Source organism: Brienomyrus brachyistius, chromosome 2 (genome assembly GCF_023856365.1).
Source record: "Brienomyrus brachyistius isolate T26 chromosome 2, BBRACH_0.4, whole genome shotgun sequence".
Classification (NCBI taxonomy): domain Eukaryota; kingdom Metazoa; phylum Chordata; class Actinopteri; order Osteoglossiformes; family Mormyridae; genus Brienomyrus; species Brienomyrus brachyistius.
In genome coordinates, this window is record NC_064534.1 from 26,838,359 (window position 1) to 26,854,641 (window position 16,283).

A 16,283-nucleotide genomic window follows, 5' to 3' on the forward strand; every position below is an offset into this window, starting at 1 on the left:
AGTGGTTAGCACTGTTCCCTCACACCTCTGGGACGCGGGTTCGAGTCTCCGCCTGGGTCACATGTGTGTGGAGTTTGCATGTTCTCCCCATGTCGTCGTGGGGTTTCCTCTGGGTACTCCGGTTTCCCCCCACAGTCCAAAAACATGCTGAGGCTAACTGGACTTGCTAAATTGCATGTGTGTGTGAATGGTGTGTGAGTGTGCCCTGTGATGGGCTGGCCCCCCATCCTGGGTTGTTCCCTGCCTCGTGCCCATTGCTTCCAGGATAGGCTCCGGACCCCCCGCGACCCAGTAGGATAAGCGGTTTGGAAAATGGATGGATGGATAATAATAATGAGACCAACAACAATAATCATAATAATAATGTTTTACGTCCATGTCTCAAACACTACACTGGCACCACTGATTTATTCATTCAGTATTAAGAACTTCCCCCAAAATGCTGTGTCTAAAATAATGATTAGGAAGACTGAAAAAGTAGCTTATATGAAGAAAAATGATTGAATTGAAAAAACAGACATTAATTTGTGAAATTCAGACTTGCAACTTCACATAGCCAAACCATTCACCCCGAAGATTAAACAAACCATAACCTAAAAGCAGTCCTTTGAAAAGGAACTTTAAAGACCTCCTCATTGTTGAAAATAAAAAATATTCAACTGGCCTTAAAGAAAGTGATCTGTGGTTATACAGCATAGGGGTCTGTGGATTCAGAGTGAAGATTAATGAGCTTAGCGCTTCAACTGAAAGTCCTGCTTCTCTGATTGATGAGCTTTGGTTATACTAAACAGTCCCACAAAATAAAAGGACATTTGACTACAGAAATGCATGGGTGCGTAGGTGGGTGGGGAGAGGGGGGCTAGGAGGCAGAATGCAGCAACAGCCATGCGACCATTTAACAGTACTGCAGAAAAGCCCTCGTTCCTCCTCAGCTTGCAACTGACATCTTGCCCAGCATTCGAATAGTGAGAACCACACCCTCTCCGGATTCTGGCCTGAAACGGATTCCCTGATGATGGTTTACACAGTAACAGGGAGAGGAGATGAGGATTTACAGGAAATGAGGTGTGACTGCAAGCAGGTGACAGGAGGTGACTATTAACAAGGCGTTACTCCAAACGCCTCTATGAGCGCAGGCGCGGTTTGACTTGCATCTATCTGCTCTGCCCACAGCTATGGGTAGAGCCAGGGTAGAACATGCTGTTTCTGCTACTGACCAATCCTATGGGATTTCTGTGCCTCTGTCTTTCCCAATTCGGACCTCAGGGACCACAGAAAGTCCAACGTGGATTGTCTTGTAGGGAGCTCTGAGGGAGCAAAAATGTGGACTGTCTAACAGGGAGCTCGGAGGGAGCAAAAACATGGACCGACTGTGGGTCCCCAAGGACTAGACTGGGAAACACGGTTCTAAAGTAACGGCATGACAAGCAGCTGGAGCACACAATCCCAGACGTGGCTTCAGATCTACAGCTGATCTAAAGGTATGAATGAGAGAAGAACAAAAGCTAAGAACATCTCTGAATCTCTGGAGGTTGGTACACTGCAGTCTAATTATTTCATACATAATTAGGATAAGCAGTAATGTGGAATATGTTCCACAATTAGCGGTAAATGGTAGAATCTATTATGCAAGAAATTATATAATTAAAATATTTATTCTGCAGATAAATGTCCCTTTAGGGTCGGAATAAGACTAATAAGACTCAATAAGACTTTTCTTCTAATTCTACCTCAGGTATTAGTCATCTCTGAATCCGTGACAGACACAGCTGTCCGCAATGACAACGAGCCTGCAAGAATATGAACTGGGATGTAGCCTTCCAACTAGCGTCACAAACACCTTCACTTCCCGCTGAAAAATCGTATGGTGCATGGAGGACTCCTAAGCAAGCTTCAGTGCCGGAAACCAGCAGTTTGCAGACTTCTGACAGATCATCGGACCCCCTTTGCTGCTAAGTAGTAGAATACCTGCCTATTTGGTCACTCCCATAGTGGAACAGTTGGAAATTTGAGTCCCTCATGGTCACAGTTCCTGAATGGCACAGCTGAGATCTGAACTCTGAGCTGAGCTGCAGGCCACAGGCAAACACTGCTTGAATGATGCCTTGTACTCACCAGATTAACCTTTACCAGATTAATGGACCTTAGCCTGTGAAATTACATCAAGTCTCCCCCAGGGATTTGAATTACGAACGTTCACTATATTAATATATGTCCTGTATTATAATGGTGCTGGTTTTGTTACTCAGCCATGGTAAAAATAAATTAAATCTGGAATTTGGTGACAAAAATGTCTTTATACAACAATTATGACCAAGAAATCTGATTGGACAAGAAACTTTCTATGAGTGGTTATCAGAGTATAACCGTACTTGGACATTTCACATCAGCTGTATCCCTCCACTTTACAGGTGTACCAAAAGAAGTCGGTGCTGGGCCAGTTCTCGCTTGGTGCCTTTTGAGAACCTGCCTGTGTTTCCACTGGTTTCAAAAATTAACGTAGGTGCAAGTACGAGTAAAGTAAAGCTTCATATGTATTTCGTTTTGTTTGATTTATTTTGATCTGTTTTGGATTTGAAGTTTTTATAAGGTGCCGAACCGAAAAAACGTTGCAGAGTGTGATTTGTTGTGCTCTGTCTCAGCTGCCTGTATCCTCTTTTTTCTCTTTAAAGGCTCCCCGTCTGTGTGCGTAAGTGACTTTATTCTTTATTCCCGCTTGTTGTTTTACTGCAGTCCTTTTAAGAATCGTGCAATAAAGAGTTTGCTAATAACTGAACTTAGCTGTCCGCCTCAAGATCTCTTCACCACTCAAGCACCACAATATTTTATTTATCAGACCTGCGGCATGGTTTTAATTTACAATTCAAAGTTATTCCGCTAATAAGCTGGCTAGTTGTTTCATTGCTGGCACTTGGCGATATTAGACTGAACTATAACGGTTATGTATTGAATTTTCCGGGTAAAGTGTGGCTGTACCACTTTCGCTGACGTTATGGGAACTATTTTTTTTTTTTGCGAAGGCCTGTAAATATTTAAATAAATTAACAAAATATGTTGTATCTTATTACCTTATAAATGCTACTCGATGAACTCGATGCATAAAAGCAATAACATACTCAAAGTCGTGCAGTTTTACTCCAATATATCACAGCTGTGATTGTCTATGACCGAATCAGAGCCGTGATATATTGGAATACAACTGCACTCCTTCTCAAATGTGGTTATTTAAATGTAAAATCGGGCCAACAGGTGGCACTGTTTTATGAATACCTGCAAATTCAGGCTTCAGTTCACAAAGCCTACCCACACCCCCTGGCTGTTTGAGAAAATAAACCACCCTTAAAATAAACAATATGAGCAGCTCTCAGGTAACTTTTACTGAGAGAGGTGAGCTCTCAGCTGGACTCCGGCCATCCAGCCCAATTTCTGACTGAACGTGCTTCCATCATGAACAGTCCATATCTTGGGACTTGGCTGGTCTTCTTAGCCTGGCTGCATCCATAAGAGACAAACAACTTAATAGCTTTATGAGAAGTGCTGTTCGCTCTCTTCTGTTATTTGTTATACACATAGCGCTTGTGCTGAGAAGTTCTCAAGGGCAGGACTTGAAAGTAGAATTTTCGCAACCCAACCCGAGCCCAATGGACCCCAACAGAGTATTGGATTTTGGGCCGGTTATGGGTCAATTTTTTATTGTTCAGCTCTGGGCTCGGGTTGGGTTCAGGTTAGTTTATGTGAGATTTTGTTTTTTAATGTACAAGTTGCTTTTTTCACCCCCTGCCCCCTCCCATCGCTTCCTCTCTTGTCTAGCAGCCACCTAACACACATCCGACTAGCAATGGAAGAAATACAGCAAAATATTGCTATTGTACGTAAGCACGTACAGTATGACTAATATTTCCACACTTTCAGGTTCGGGTTGGGTTTGGGTTTTAGATTTGCTAGTATTATTCGGGGTGTGTAGAGTTCACTCTCGAGGTCTCTGGTATGGGCCGAACTTGGGCTTTAATTTACAGGACTCTACTCCAAAGCTGCAGGGCCAGACTCTGCATGGTAGAGAACGAGCCTCTTTATGATTTTGCCCCTACAACAATGTCAGAATCTGTAACGTAGGGTAGGATTTGCAGTCTACCATCCTTGTTTTTGCAGGTGTGAAGTACAATGAGGTCATGCACCTGAATCATCATCAAAAAATAAACAGAAGCAGACTTCATCCATATTCCCCAGCTTCTTCAGATAATTAGTAGCACTTGTTTCTGACTTTGTCAGTAAAAATACAGAAAACATTTACAAGAGGAAAAGCAAAATTCAACTTTGGCACATAAAACCTGCCACTAACTCTGTCATGCCAAAAAAGGCAGGTTTGTACGTGCGGTTGCATTTTTTATAACCAACTTAACATGCAGGGCTGCCGGAAAGAGGCCAATCATGGATGTATTCACTTGGCTGTTACTGCCGGAGAAGAGGCTGTTTGATCTAACTTCAAACAAGGAAGCTAAAGGATCTTTATTGAGGGCTGAAACTATAAAAAGCTTCATAAAAGTGACATAACGAGCAGAAATCAACGTGGCGAGATCGTCAAGTCGCCTTAAATCTGAAAATGGATTGGCGTGCAGCGTGAAACACTAGAATATACTGCTTACTATTTTTATCTCTCCAGTTGACAATTCCATACTTCCAGAAAACGCTCAGTCATTGCCTGAATGTGTGCATGTGTTTAAATGACAAATATTTTGAGGATCACTTTGTCTATTGACCAGTTTATTTGGGATGCCTTCAGTTACTTGCTGAGGACGACTGCGCTCATGATCTTCTCATAAGACCTTCTATGGACAGATATACAGAAGACTTGAGCTGGTACTTTAAGCAGAGCACTTTTTCAAATCACACCAAGCAAACCACATTAAGTCCAGTGCTTTAAGGGGGATACGGGGGTGATGGGTGAGGTCATGTGATGGAGGATTTCCAGCTATGTGGTTGCGAAGTGCAAACGAAACAAAATCTTAAGCACCATTTCAGGTACCAACATCAGTACTTTCTCCTCATTTCCATGAAGAGAGAATTAGAGTCCTAACAGCAGTTGGACAGAGATTCACAAACGAGCTCAGGCTAAAAGTGGGAATGCTCAGGTGTAGTAGATGGATGTATAACTTGACTGACTGCCTGCCACAAATCCCTGCCCCTGTTTATCTAGGTTCACTCTGCAAAGTACCAGAGCACAGGGTACCTGAAGAGAGGTACAGGAGATAAACATGCTGAACGCATCAGTACGAGAGACCTGCAGTGCCTGCTGTTGTGCCACGCCAACCTCCTGAGCTCTCCTCTGATCCACTCACTACCTGCCCACAGAGAGTAGTGCACTTCACCATCAGCATACAAAGATCTCCTCTGATCCTCGTAGAGCGTCTGTCAGCAGGACATGGCCATACAAACTGATGAGATTCATGATCTTCATGTGCTTCACATTAAAAACAAAAATGTATCAAACAGAAAAAGGAAGAGAAATACTCAAAGGAAGAATCTGCTGTTCAAGACATGTAAATAGCAAAAAATGTTCCTCGTAATTTTAATTGACTCAGTTACTCATCATCAGTGTAGTTACCGTGTTGCATATTGTATGTTGTGTTTTCATGGCCAACTGACGTGTAACTGTGTTATTCACGAATGTGCTAAGCGATTCAGATTAATAAATGGATCTAGCGATGAATATTTATTATGGCTGAACCTGTCCAGAGTCACAGATTGAGGAGATGACAGATAATGATGCAAACAGGACGCAAGGGTTCCAGCTACATGTTCAACTCACAAAAGATGTTTTAAAAGTGCCAATTTTGATTGCATTTTTATGTTTTATGCCCATGTCTCTATGTCCTGTTTAAATTGTCAGACTGTCAGTGTGTGTAATATTTATGTTTATAATTTATTTATCACTGTTTTCTTGCACTATGACCAAGATTGTAATTTCATCCCACTGTATGACCCATGGATCATACAGCTCAAGATGACAATAAAAATCTTTGACTTGACTTTAAACTAAAATGGTATAAAAATCCAAACATCCCATTTCTGTACCTGCTTGTCCTTTTCACAGTTCTTGGAAGCTGGAATACAAATATGACAGAAATTCTGTTTGAAACCATTTTGTCTTGCAAAATCCAATCTCAGTTATTATCTTATTTTACAACACTGTCTTCGTTCTAAAAGTTCTGCAGGGTCCAAACTCTTAACTGGAAAATTTTCATTTTACTGGGAGATACCAGTAAGGAAATGTGCTTTAATAATAATTCACCAATGCTTTCACAAAGACACTGCAGTGGATGTGTATGTATGTAAGGATGGATGGATGGATGGATGGATGGATGGATGGATGGAATTAATTTTATACTGGAATTAGATGCTGCCAAAAATGAAGTCATTGGTAAAGATTGATCCATCAGACCATAATAAGACTTTTCAATGAAATAACTGCTTACACTTTTTCATCCATCTATTCATTCAACCATCCAATCATCAATATATTTAGTATGGGGTAGGGCTGCATGATATTGGCACAATTTCAAATATCATCATGAGAATTTTTTTGTGATATTTATAAAGTGAAAAAAGGATGTAGCCCAGCAATTTAGCCCAAACAAACTATAACCAAACTGAACTTACAATCTACCAATAGTCTGTCAAATAAATTGCTGGTGTTGCCACAAGTTGTGCCGCATATCATTGCCGACAAATCACTAGCTTTTGCTCAAAATATTTTCATATAACTGAAGGTGTATGTCTTCTTCTGACCAGTTTTTGATCACTTCACTCATTTTGTGAAATTTCTCACAAACCATATACTTCTGAAAACCCCACATTAGACTTGCAGGGTAGATGACTGAAAGCACAGACTTTTGAAAACACAGACTCTAAAATCACCCTAATAAGTTACTATTCATTCTGTTAGTTACACCCTCTGATTGTCTGATTAATCACCTGAGGTGTTATCAAGAAGACAAAAATCATACTTCAGGTCTTGGCAAGACTGGTCTTGCTAACTTGCCTTTGAAGAAGAAACTAAGGGTGCAATGACTCATGGAACTGGTCTTGTTTGGCAAGGATGCAACCAATATACCTTTGATATTTGGGGGACGGGGCAAGAATGAGATCCAGCGATATTTAATTTCCCCTGCACTTCTGCTCTTAGTACTGGAACTGGTCCAGAGCAATAGAAGATGTAAAACAGGTACATGAGAACACAAGTACGATCAAGTACACATATTGAGGAACATGCCTGGTCACCCTGCAGGGCAGTAAACAGTATTCCAACACGATGAATACGGAAGACCTGCTTCCAATGGTGCTTTGCCTTTTGTTGACCTGTATGCAGCTAAACGGTATGTTACACATGAGATGATTGCTGCATATTTGCACAAAAAGGAAGTAAGTTACCGGTCACCGTGTTGAGGCAAACATGCCCAATGTAGACTAATAGCTATGTCATATACATTTGCACTTGTTTTGGTGTGTATGGAAATACTTTCTTAAACAATGCAAAAATGTCTGCATGGATAGAGATAATTTTTGTTTGTTTTAACAAAAACTTAGCAGTGTGGAGGTAGCCTGAATCAATTTGATTGTTATTTTGAGGTCATTTTATCTCGTTGCACCGCTACAATGCATCTTGCAATTTCCCTACCTGCCAAATCCCACGTTAACCCCTGGTTGAAACCACCAATAAATTACACTAAAACATGTTTTACTGTTTCTAAGAAACATCTTTGCAATTTTAATGCAAATAAAATTTTAATTATCTAAAAATCAGTCTGCAGCTTACTGCCACTGCTTTTGCAGGAGCTCTGCATGTCCATTCATAATAATTTTTGTCCATGCTGTTGGATTCACTTGTAGACCGTGTGGCGTGTTTGTGAGAAATTAAACAAAAATTAATGAGGATGAACAAAACGAATAAGAACTCACTAAAAGACACTTGTCTTACACTTTATGGAAATATTTTGGATTCCAGAGCCAATATTGGCAAAAGCAAGTCATTAAGTCATTTGTTGAGTTAGCCAAACTCGTAGTAACACCACCAACTTATTTAGCATACTCTATTAGTAGATAAGCTCTGCTTCGCTATAGTTCATTATGGGTAAATTCTTCAATTGTTTTTTTTTGTTTTATAAATATCACAATATTTATTGGAAAATTTACAGATATTGCATTTCCCAATATCGTTCAGCACTATTTCCCATTTAATGCACATAGGACACTAAACTATCAGGATCAGTTTCAGCAAAACCAACCTGGGTTCTGGATTGAATTGGACTGAAAAGAAAACCAGTGGTATCCCGGACAAAGGTTGCCAACCGTAAATTTACGAACAGTCTGTATTAAATTCACCCTGTCCGTAAATCCATAAATAAATTTAACTGTCCATACAACCTACAAAAGTTAAAAACAGTGTGTCAGTAAAAATACACGGCATGTTGGTAAAAACAGACAGTCTTTTCAGTAAAATCACAAATTTAAAGTTGGAAACCCTGTGCTGGACGATGCGACGGCATGAAAAATCAGATACTGCCCACGTTAAATCGCAACCCAGCTGAACAGCATGGTCCTTGCAATATAACACTTGCATGTGCATAACATGTGATGTGGATATTAACACCGCTCATCGCCCCCACCCCACGGAGCACTGTATCCTATCCCAGTTGTCACAGGGAAACCTGACGTTGGTATCCTCCTATTGGAGATTCTATTTTTGATAGTGGTGTACCTCCGGAATGTCAAATTTTGGGTCTAGAATCCCCCTCCCCGAAAGTTTGCTATCATTAATTGGTAAAATGATGAGTTTGAATGAACCCTCCCTTGAAATTTTCTTCTGTCCTCTGGTCAGCATAACCTACAGAGGGGACCCCTCCCCCCCCCCCCCCCCCCCTCCTCTTCAGCTCTGGGAGTCGTACCAAGGGGGACCCTTGATCTGAGGGGGAATCCCCCCACCACCCGATCAATAAAATCTGGCTCCCACCCCCAAAATTTATTTCTATGTACTGGTTGGAACATGTCATGAACATATGTTAACCCTCCACCTCCCATAACCATTTTTGCAGGTTATGAACTGGACAATGCATTTTAACAATCAGACCTGGGTCAGCTGATAAATGCTATTTGATTAGCTTCTACATCGATGTGCATTGTATGAAAACGTACTCCGAAAAGCCTGCAATGCGCAAAGCTTCTTAGTCATGATTACAGCAAATTTTTAAATATAGTCCTCTCAGCTTTTTATGCAACATTAGCTGCTGCTAGCACAAAAGGGAAAAAAAGAAAAAAAGTGTTAAATAGTACACTGATATTAAATTGTTCCACTGAAGCTAAAAATTATGCCGCGGTAAACCAACAACAACTTTAAAAACTGGACAGCAGTCAGCTTTCTTTGGCAAGGAGGATACGCTGATCAGAAGACAATTTCATCACACGCAAAGACGCGAGAACAGAATAGGGGCTGTGATTGAGATTAATTAATCATAATAGAAAGCCAAGGAATTTATGATTTTTTTTAATACTGCTCTCATTAGAGCATCCAAATTTCTGCGGAGGCTGGAGAAGACTTCTGTTGCCAGTCCCAATATACTGCACCGTCTGTCCCACGCAAAAGAAATAGCTGGTGTACTGTAGAGCTTTCTGCTTCAGTAAAGCGGCGTAGCCCCGAACCTAGCAGAGGTTCTTGCTTTTACTCAGACTCCTCATTAGCACGCACACCTCGTCCCCTTTCCAGTCGGCTCAGCGATAAACACTTTCATTGAAAGCCAAGGTCCTCTTCACTGCACGGTTGCCTCAGCACTGCACGTATGGGAATAGCTTCAAAAAGAATTATTCGAGGGATATCAACGGGAACGTCTCAGCTGCCTGCTTAAGCACATTTTTTGTTTTGAAATCATTTCTTAAAAGTAATCATTTGCAGCGTTTTATCACAATTACGATTAGCACTATAATCATGGGGTTCACAGTGTGTAGCACCTAGTGGTGAGCGGTATCACGATAATTTATCATGGCATTTTTCAACTCGAGCCACAAGAAAAATCCATCCATCCATTTTCCAAACCGCTTATCCTACTGGATTCACAATTAACAGTTCAGAGTTATTGTAAGAATTGCAATACAACATTACTATAAACGCTTTTATAAAATGACCGGACAAATCAAGGAGCGCCTATCACAACGGACGCAGTAACAGTGCTACAATAAAACAGAATGTAAAATAAAGCGTTTTCAGTTTTCACAACATCTCAGCGCTAAAAGAAACAAACTTCATAAAAAAGCTAAAAATATTGCACTCATACCACAGTCTTACCACAGTTCGCTACGCTGTCGAATAAGCAGAGTTTGGCTTATGAGGAAGAATTGAAGTTATAACTATTCATTTGTATACGAAACTTTTGAAACTTATATACAGATACTCCTCACTTAACGAACGAGTTCCATTTCCACAACGAATTCGTTAAACAAATTGGTCAATAAGCAAAGACCCGCCCCTTATTGATATTTCAAGCATATTGTACTGGTAGTTGTTCTGTGTTAGCCATCTATAGAAATCATTTTGCACCATGCATAACATTTTTAGCATATCTATAAATGTTGTACGGTAGTGTACTAGATACAATAGAAATGTCGCGCTGCCATTACCACGACCAAACCTCTCCTACAGCTGGCTTTAAGTCCGCGCCGTCGTTAAACAAGTAAGTCTTGTATTGTAAATAATACAGGCAACGACAGTGCCTGTATTAATGAGCCAGTTTATTTTATATGGACACTATTTTACATAACCTACCTTAACAATTCATTAAGTTTATTATTAGAATGCTACAAATAGTGATACTTATAAGGACAGTTACTGGTTAAATAATTAAATTGTAAGTTAACATTACTAGATGCATTCTGGTTCATTTGGTTTGTAAACAACAAGAAATATAGTGATCTGTATCGTGGATGGTGATTCCTACCGTAAATACTGTGACAATTAAGTAATATCGCCCAACCCTTATTTTTAACTGCAGGGCCTGGAGGATTTGAGACCTGTCTCTGGTGTGTATGTGCCTTAAATTTGCTTGTTCTCCCCATGGGTTTCCATTCTGTACACTGGCTTCCTCCTTCAATCCAAAGACCTGCAGTCAGGCGAACTTTAATTTCTAAATTGCCCACAGTGTGTACATACAAATTCTGTGATAGACTGGCATCCTGTGCAGGGTGTCCCCTCACCTAAGATAGGCTCTGGGCCACCTTGGAACCTTGATCAGGATAAGCGATTCGAAGATGGACTGTAACCAAACAGACTATAAACATTTCATGATAAGAAAGGGATGAGGTGCAATACAATAGCTTTCCATTTGGGGGTGTCTGGGCAGACTGCTTTCATAAAACGCAATAATGATCTATGTATACATACTGATTAATTTTGCAATAAAAGATTCTAACAAGGACCATTTGCAGCTTGCAGATTGATTAGTAAGCGAAAAATCCCATGATGCATGTTGTTATAATGAAGTCCGAGTAAAATGTAAGCAAATAAAAAAAAAACAAAAAAAAAACAAACATATTATGTGAATATAATTATGGCAAACTTGGATTCTGAACTTGCTAAAAATGAAAGCCAAGAAGAATTGGTAGGATAGATACTTGTAGCAAATGTATTCACCCACATGACACCGTTTAATATAATGTGAAGTGAGGAATTTCACTAAATAAATTAGATGAGGACTTAATAAACCATAAACAAGGACAGCGTTTGATGCGCTGTGCTTGTAAATAAGAATGTGTCACTGGTCAGCTTGCAGGAAATTGTTATTAATTAAATTAATTGAATAAAATCACCATTTCCCCAAATGGTTATCAGGCATTATTTTTAACCTCAACTGGGAGACTTCTCCTACAGAGGACAGTTCAGCAGTTCACATTAAACCACAACCGATTTTAGTAAGTGAAAACACCAGCTCTCATTTTTAATAAAAATACCCCTCAGTGGCACTATACTGCTCCCACCAAACTTGACATCTGTCACAAGTTGATGTGCATATGAGCAAAACGAAAATGCTTACAATGTATTCCCTGATGTTTCACAAACACTACTAGAAAAACATTTTACACTCCAAACTTTGACTAGTTTTTTTTTTTTTTTTTTTCAATGGTCTTGTCATGAACTGCAGTGCTGCTATGGGAGAAAATTCTACTTCAAGCTGGTTCTGACAACAGGCAGCAGAACAAGTACTGACACAGCTTCCATTCCACACAGGATGTGAAGCGAATCCATTGTTTGTCTGGTGCAATGTCCTGGACTCCTGACAGCCGCTTCAACCTCTATCAGATGCTTTGCTGGTGGGTTAGACAGGGAATTCCACATACGATGACTGCGCTATACCAGCTACTGGGAGTGTCCTGCAAGTTGCAAAGGACTCCCTGCCTGGTCATTGACGCTGTTTGTGTTTTCCAATTTTTCGCTTCCAGCTAAATCTGGATCTGATTGTTTTAGCTGAGCCCAGAGAGCAATTCATAGAACCTGATTCTCCTTGCAGGAGTATGCACTAAAACACAACATTTGCATAATAGAGCTATGATTATGCTGTCAAAACATAGCTACTTCGGGAGAATATTACACTGGTTACGATGAACCATTTGAAAAACAATTTAATCAACTCTATTGCTCAGCATATAAAAGAAAACAAACATGCAGCCTTTGACATCTTCACTTAAAAACTGACCGAGCTGCTACTTCATGATTGAAAGGCATGGCAGAAATACACAATTTGACCATGTACTAGATAAACAACTGGAAGATGGGTGGATTGAGGGATTTATATATATGTGGGGCAACACAGTGGCTCAGTGGGTAGCACTCACTCTAGCAGGGTTTGAATCCTGACCTGAGCCCTGTATGTCTGCAGTTCGCATGTTGTGCTAGTTCCAGTCTCCACTAGGTGTTCCAGTTTCCTGCCACCATTCAAAAACATTGGGGTCAGTGTGTGACTCTGTAGGCTATATGTCTCTAATCAGAAGGTCACTGGGTTGATCCCAGCTTAGGCAAAATAGTCACATAAAAATATTATTTTCTTGCTTAAGTGAGCAAGTAAAATTTATTTTTAAAGAGCCTTTCACAGACAAGAGGACACAAAGTGCTATACAGGGCGAAAACGCTTAAAATTAGCATCGAAATAAAACAAATAAAGTAAAAGTAAATTGACAAAAACACTGCTAGTATTAGTAATAATAAGAAACAGAATACAAGCAAAAGAGCACTCAACTCTCTTCAAACGCCTGCTTAAATAAGGCTTTAGTTGCTTTTCGATAGTCAACTAACTACGCTTAACGCAACCGTAGCCAGAATTGAGCTTTTAAACTTAATACTGTTAAAATGGCTGCTTATTCTTTCATACTTGCCAATAAAAATAATTCAAATTCTGCAAATTTGACAAAAAAATCCTGAAGGGCAGGAAGGACAATTTTTCTTAACATTACAGCATAAAAATTAGAATGACCATTTGCTATTTTCACTAAACTCACAAACTGTAAGTAGTCAATTCACAACTGTGAGAATCTCAGGAAACGTATAAGAACATGCATCTCACAAAGCAGGTGTGGTCTTTGGTGAAACAGGGTAAGCAAGTCTGAGGGATTGAAAGCTCAATTCCCCACTTAAGGTGTGTTGTATAAAGGATATTAAACCAGTACAATGGATATTTAACGACTAAACTCCCAGAAACTGCTTAGGGCTGTGTTCTGTTACTAGCATTGGGATGTTTGTGTTCCTGAAATGTTGGGTTTCCAAGACATTTATTGCATGGAAGGCCCAGACTTTACAGGCCTTGAGAGTGACTCTAGATGCAATTGACTGAAAGAAGATGAGTAACGGGAAAGTTCGTGTCAGGAGGTTGAAAATGTGAGAAGGATGAAAAGAATTATTGAAGTCAAGGAATTCAGCGAAGTGGGTCATGAGATGCTCTCAAAAAAAGATTTATTCTGCTCGATGCTAAATAGGGAGCAATTGATGGTTCTATTAAGACGACCGGCATGAAGATAATCAAAATTAAGTCTTATCAATAATCAGGATAAGACAAATGAAAGACCGTGAATTGATCTACCTCATTCTTATATTACCATGGTGATGATCTATTAACTCATAAAAACAGCAGGTGAGCAGCAGATCTCATGACACAGCCATTTACATAACCTGTGTGAATTTGCTCCTCTTCCTAGCCAGTGCTGTTATCTTATTGATGGGATAAATTATAGACTGCCTGGTATTTGGCTGACTCACAATCTCTCTCTCTCTCTCTCTCTCTATCTCGTTTTCTCCACAAGGCCACAGCTGAGCTAAGAATACAACAGGCAGCATAACCTCACAAAGCCTTTTATAGAAAGCCATCACCAGGCCACGGTACCATAAACATCATACTGGAAAAATAGCATCACAAGCCAAAACAAAAACCGAAAATGTGAGAGCACTCAGACGCTACATCTATACGCCAACCCAGGTTAAATATTTTGTTTATTATTAGCAGTACCATGGTGCCAATAAGCTGACATAACCCATGTATCCACATTTATTCGGCTGGGTACTGTCCAAATATACAGGAAAATCTGGAACTTATTTCCATATTATAATTATTGTACAGTATAAAACACTGACACTTGTGACGGCACTACTCACTAGCACCTAAGATGCTGAGCAATAGCAAAGAACTGGCTGTAACTTCAACACACTTTGACTTGAAAGGAATGGATAATTCATGGCACAGTTTAAGGAAAACATTGATCATTCATATACTGTAAAACATGTGAATCCCCAGATATACAATAAACAATTCCGCAAAGCGGATAATTGATATACGTATGTATAAGGTGTGCAGTGGTTAGCACTGTTGCCTCACACCTCTGGGACCCGGGTTCGAGTCTCCGCCTGGGTCACATGTGTGTGGAGTTTGCATGTTCTCTCCATGTCGTCGTGGGGTTTCCTCCGGGTACTCCGGTTTCCCCCCACAGTCCAAAAACATGCTGAGGCTAATTGGAGTTGCTAAATTGCCCGTAGGTGTGCATGTGTGAGTGAATGGTGTGTGAGTGTGCCCTGCGATGGGCTGGCCCCCCGTCCTGGGTTGTTCCCTGCCTCGTGCCCATTGCTTCCGGGATAGGCTCTGGACCCCCCGCGACCCAGTAGGATAATTGGAAAATGGATGGATGGATGGACGGATGTATAAGGTGCAAACAGTGGATTGATATGGTCACCAAAACAATCTATATGTTATTAGCAAAAGTGAAAATCCAAAAAACATTAAAGATGATAATAACATTCTTTGTGTAAGTAATAACTGTGCTTTTGAAGTTCTGTGATGCTTTTGTGACCTAAATATTAGTGACTGAAATTCCCACACTGTGAAACATGGGAAAGACAGTGATATTCACTTAAACTCTATAGCCGACTCTCATTTGCTGTCAGCCCCTATGGGAGCCTGGATCTTTAGTAACTTGCAGGAACGACTGGCACTTGGTGAGTTGTCAAACAAAAAGGAACAAAAAACAGGTAAGAGTCTCTTGAGGTGAGAACCTCGGGGATCAGGAAAGAAGAATAGAGGAAAAGGAACCTAGTTATATAAATGACGAGGGGCTGAGGAGATCTTGGTAACAAATAAGGATAATGGAATGCAAATGGAGGAGGACATTAAATCAGATGAATGGAGAAGTTTCTCATGCATGTACTGCATCGTCTTGTGCACAAACATCTAACTGAATACATATGCAAGTATAATTATGTTTATCAGCATAAAGATAATTAATACACTAACTGCACAGATTTTTAGGAAAACATATTTGTGTGACAACAACATAGTGCCAATCCTATATATTGGTTACTAAGACAAAAATTGCCTTAATTAACATTAAGCCAGAAATCAACCAACACTTGACGCTGACATTGCACCAGAGTCCCCACAAAATATATGGTTTAAAATTACTTTATAGTAAGACAGAAATTCTGGATAGGTTTAAAGTTAATCTTACAGACACAAATTAGGTAATGGTTTTAAGAGTACTAACTGTAAGAGATGTATGGTTGCAGACATTGTTCCCTAAAAAACAGTTTACATGTAGCACACAACGATTTTTCCAGTTTCTTTTGCATAATCAGTTTAATAAATATTTTGTGTGTTATTATCAAATTGCCCTCTATAATTTTCTTCATGACCACAGTTTTCTGCAAGCATTACTTGTCTTTTAACACAGTAGGTAAAGTGAAACCCTAAGCAGCAAAGACAGTGACA

General features: G+C 40.0%; 1 protein-coding gene and 1 long non-coding RNA gene across 3 annotated transcripts in view; one reads left to right on the forward strand and one right to left on the reverse strand.

Moving 5' to 3' along the window:
- Positions 1-16,283, reverse strand: part of homer1b (homer scaffold protein 1b) — a 44,701-nt gene that overhangs the window by 24,286 nt on the left and 4,132 nt on the right. The gene's annotated exons all lie outside the window — the stretch shown is intronic.
- Positions 977-2,772, forward strand: LOC125712442 (uncharacterized). Its single transcript, XR_007383315.1, has 2 exons — positions 977-1,531; positions 1,736-2,772. It is a non-coding gene; the product is annotated as an uncharacterized LOC125712442 (long non-coding RNA).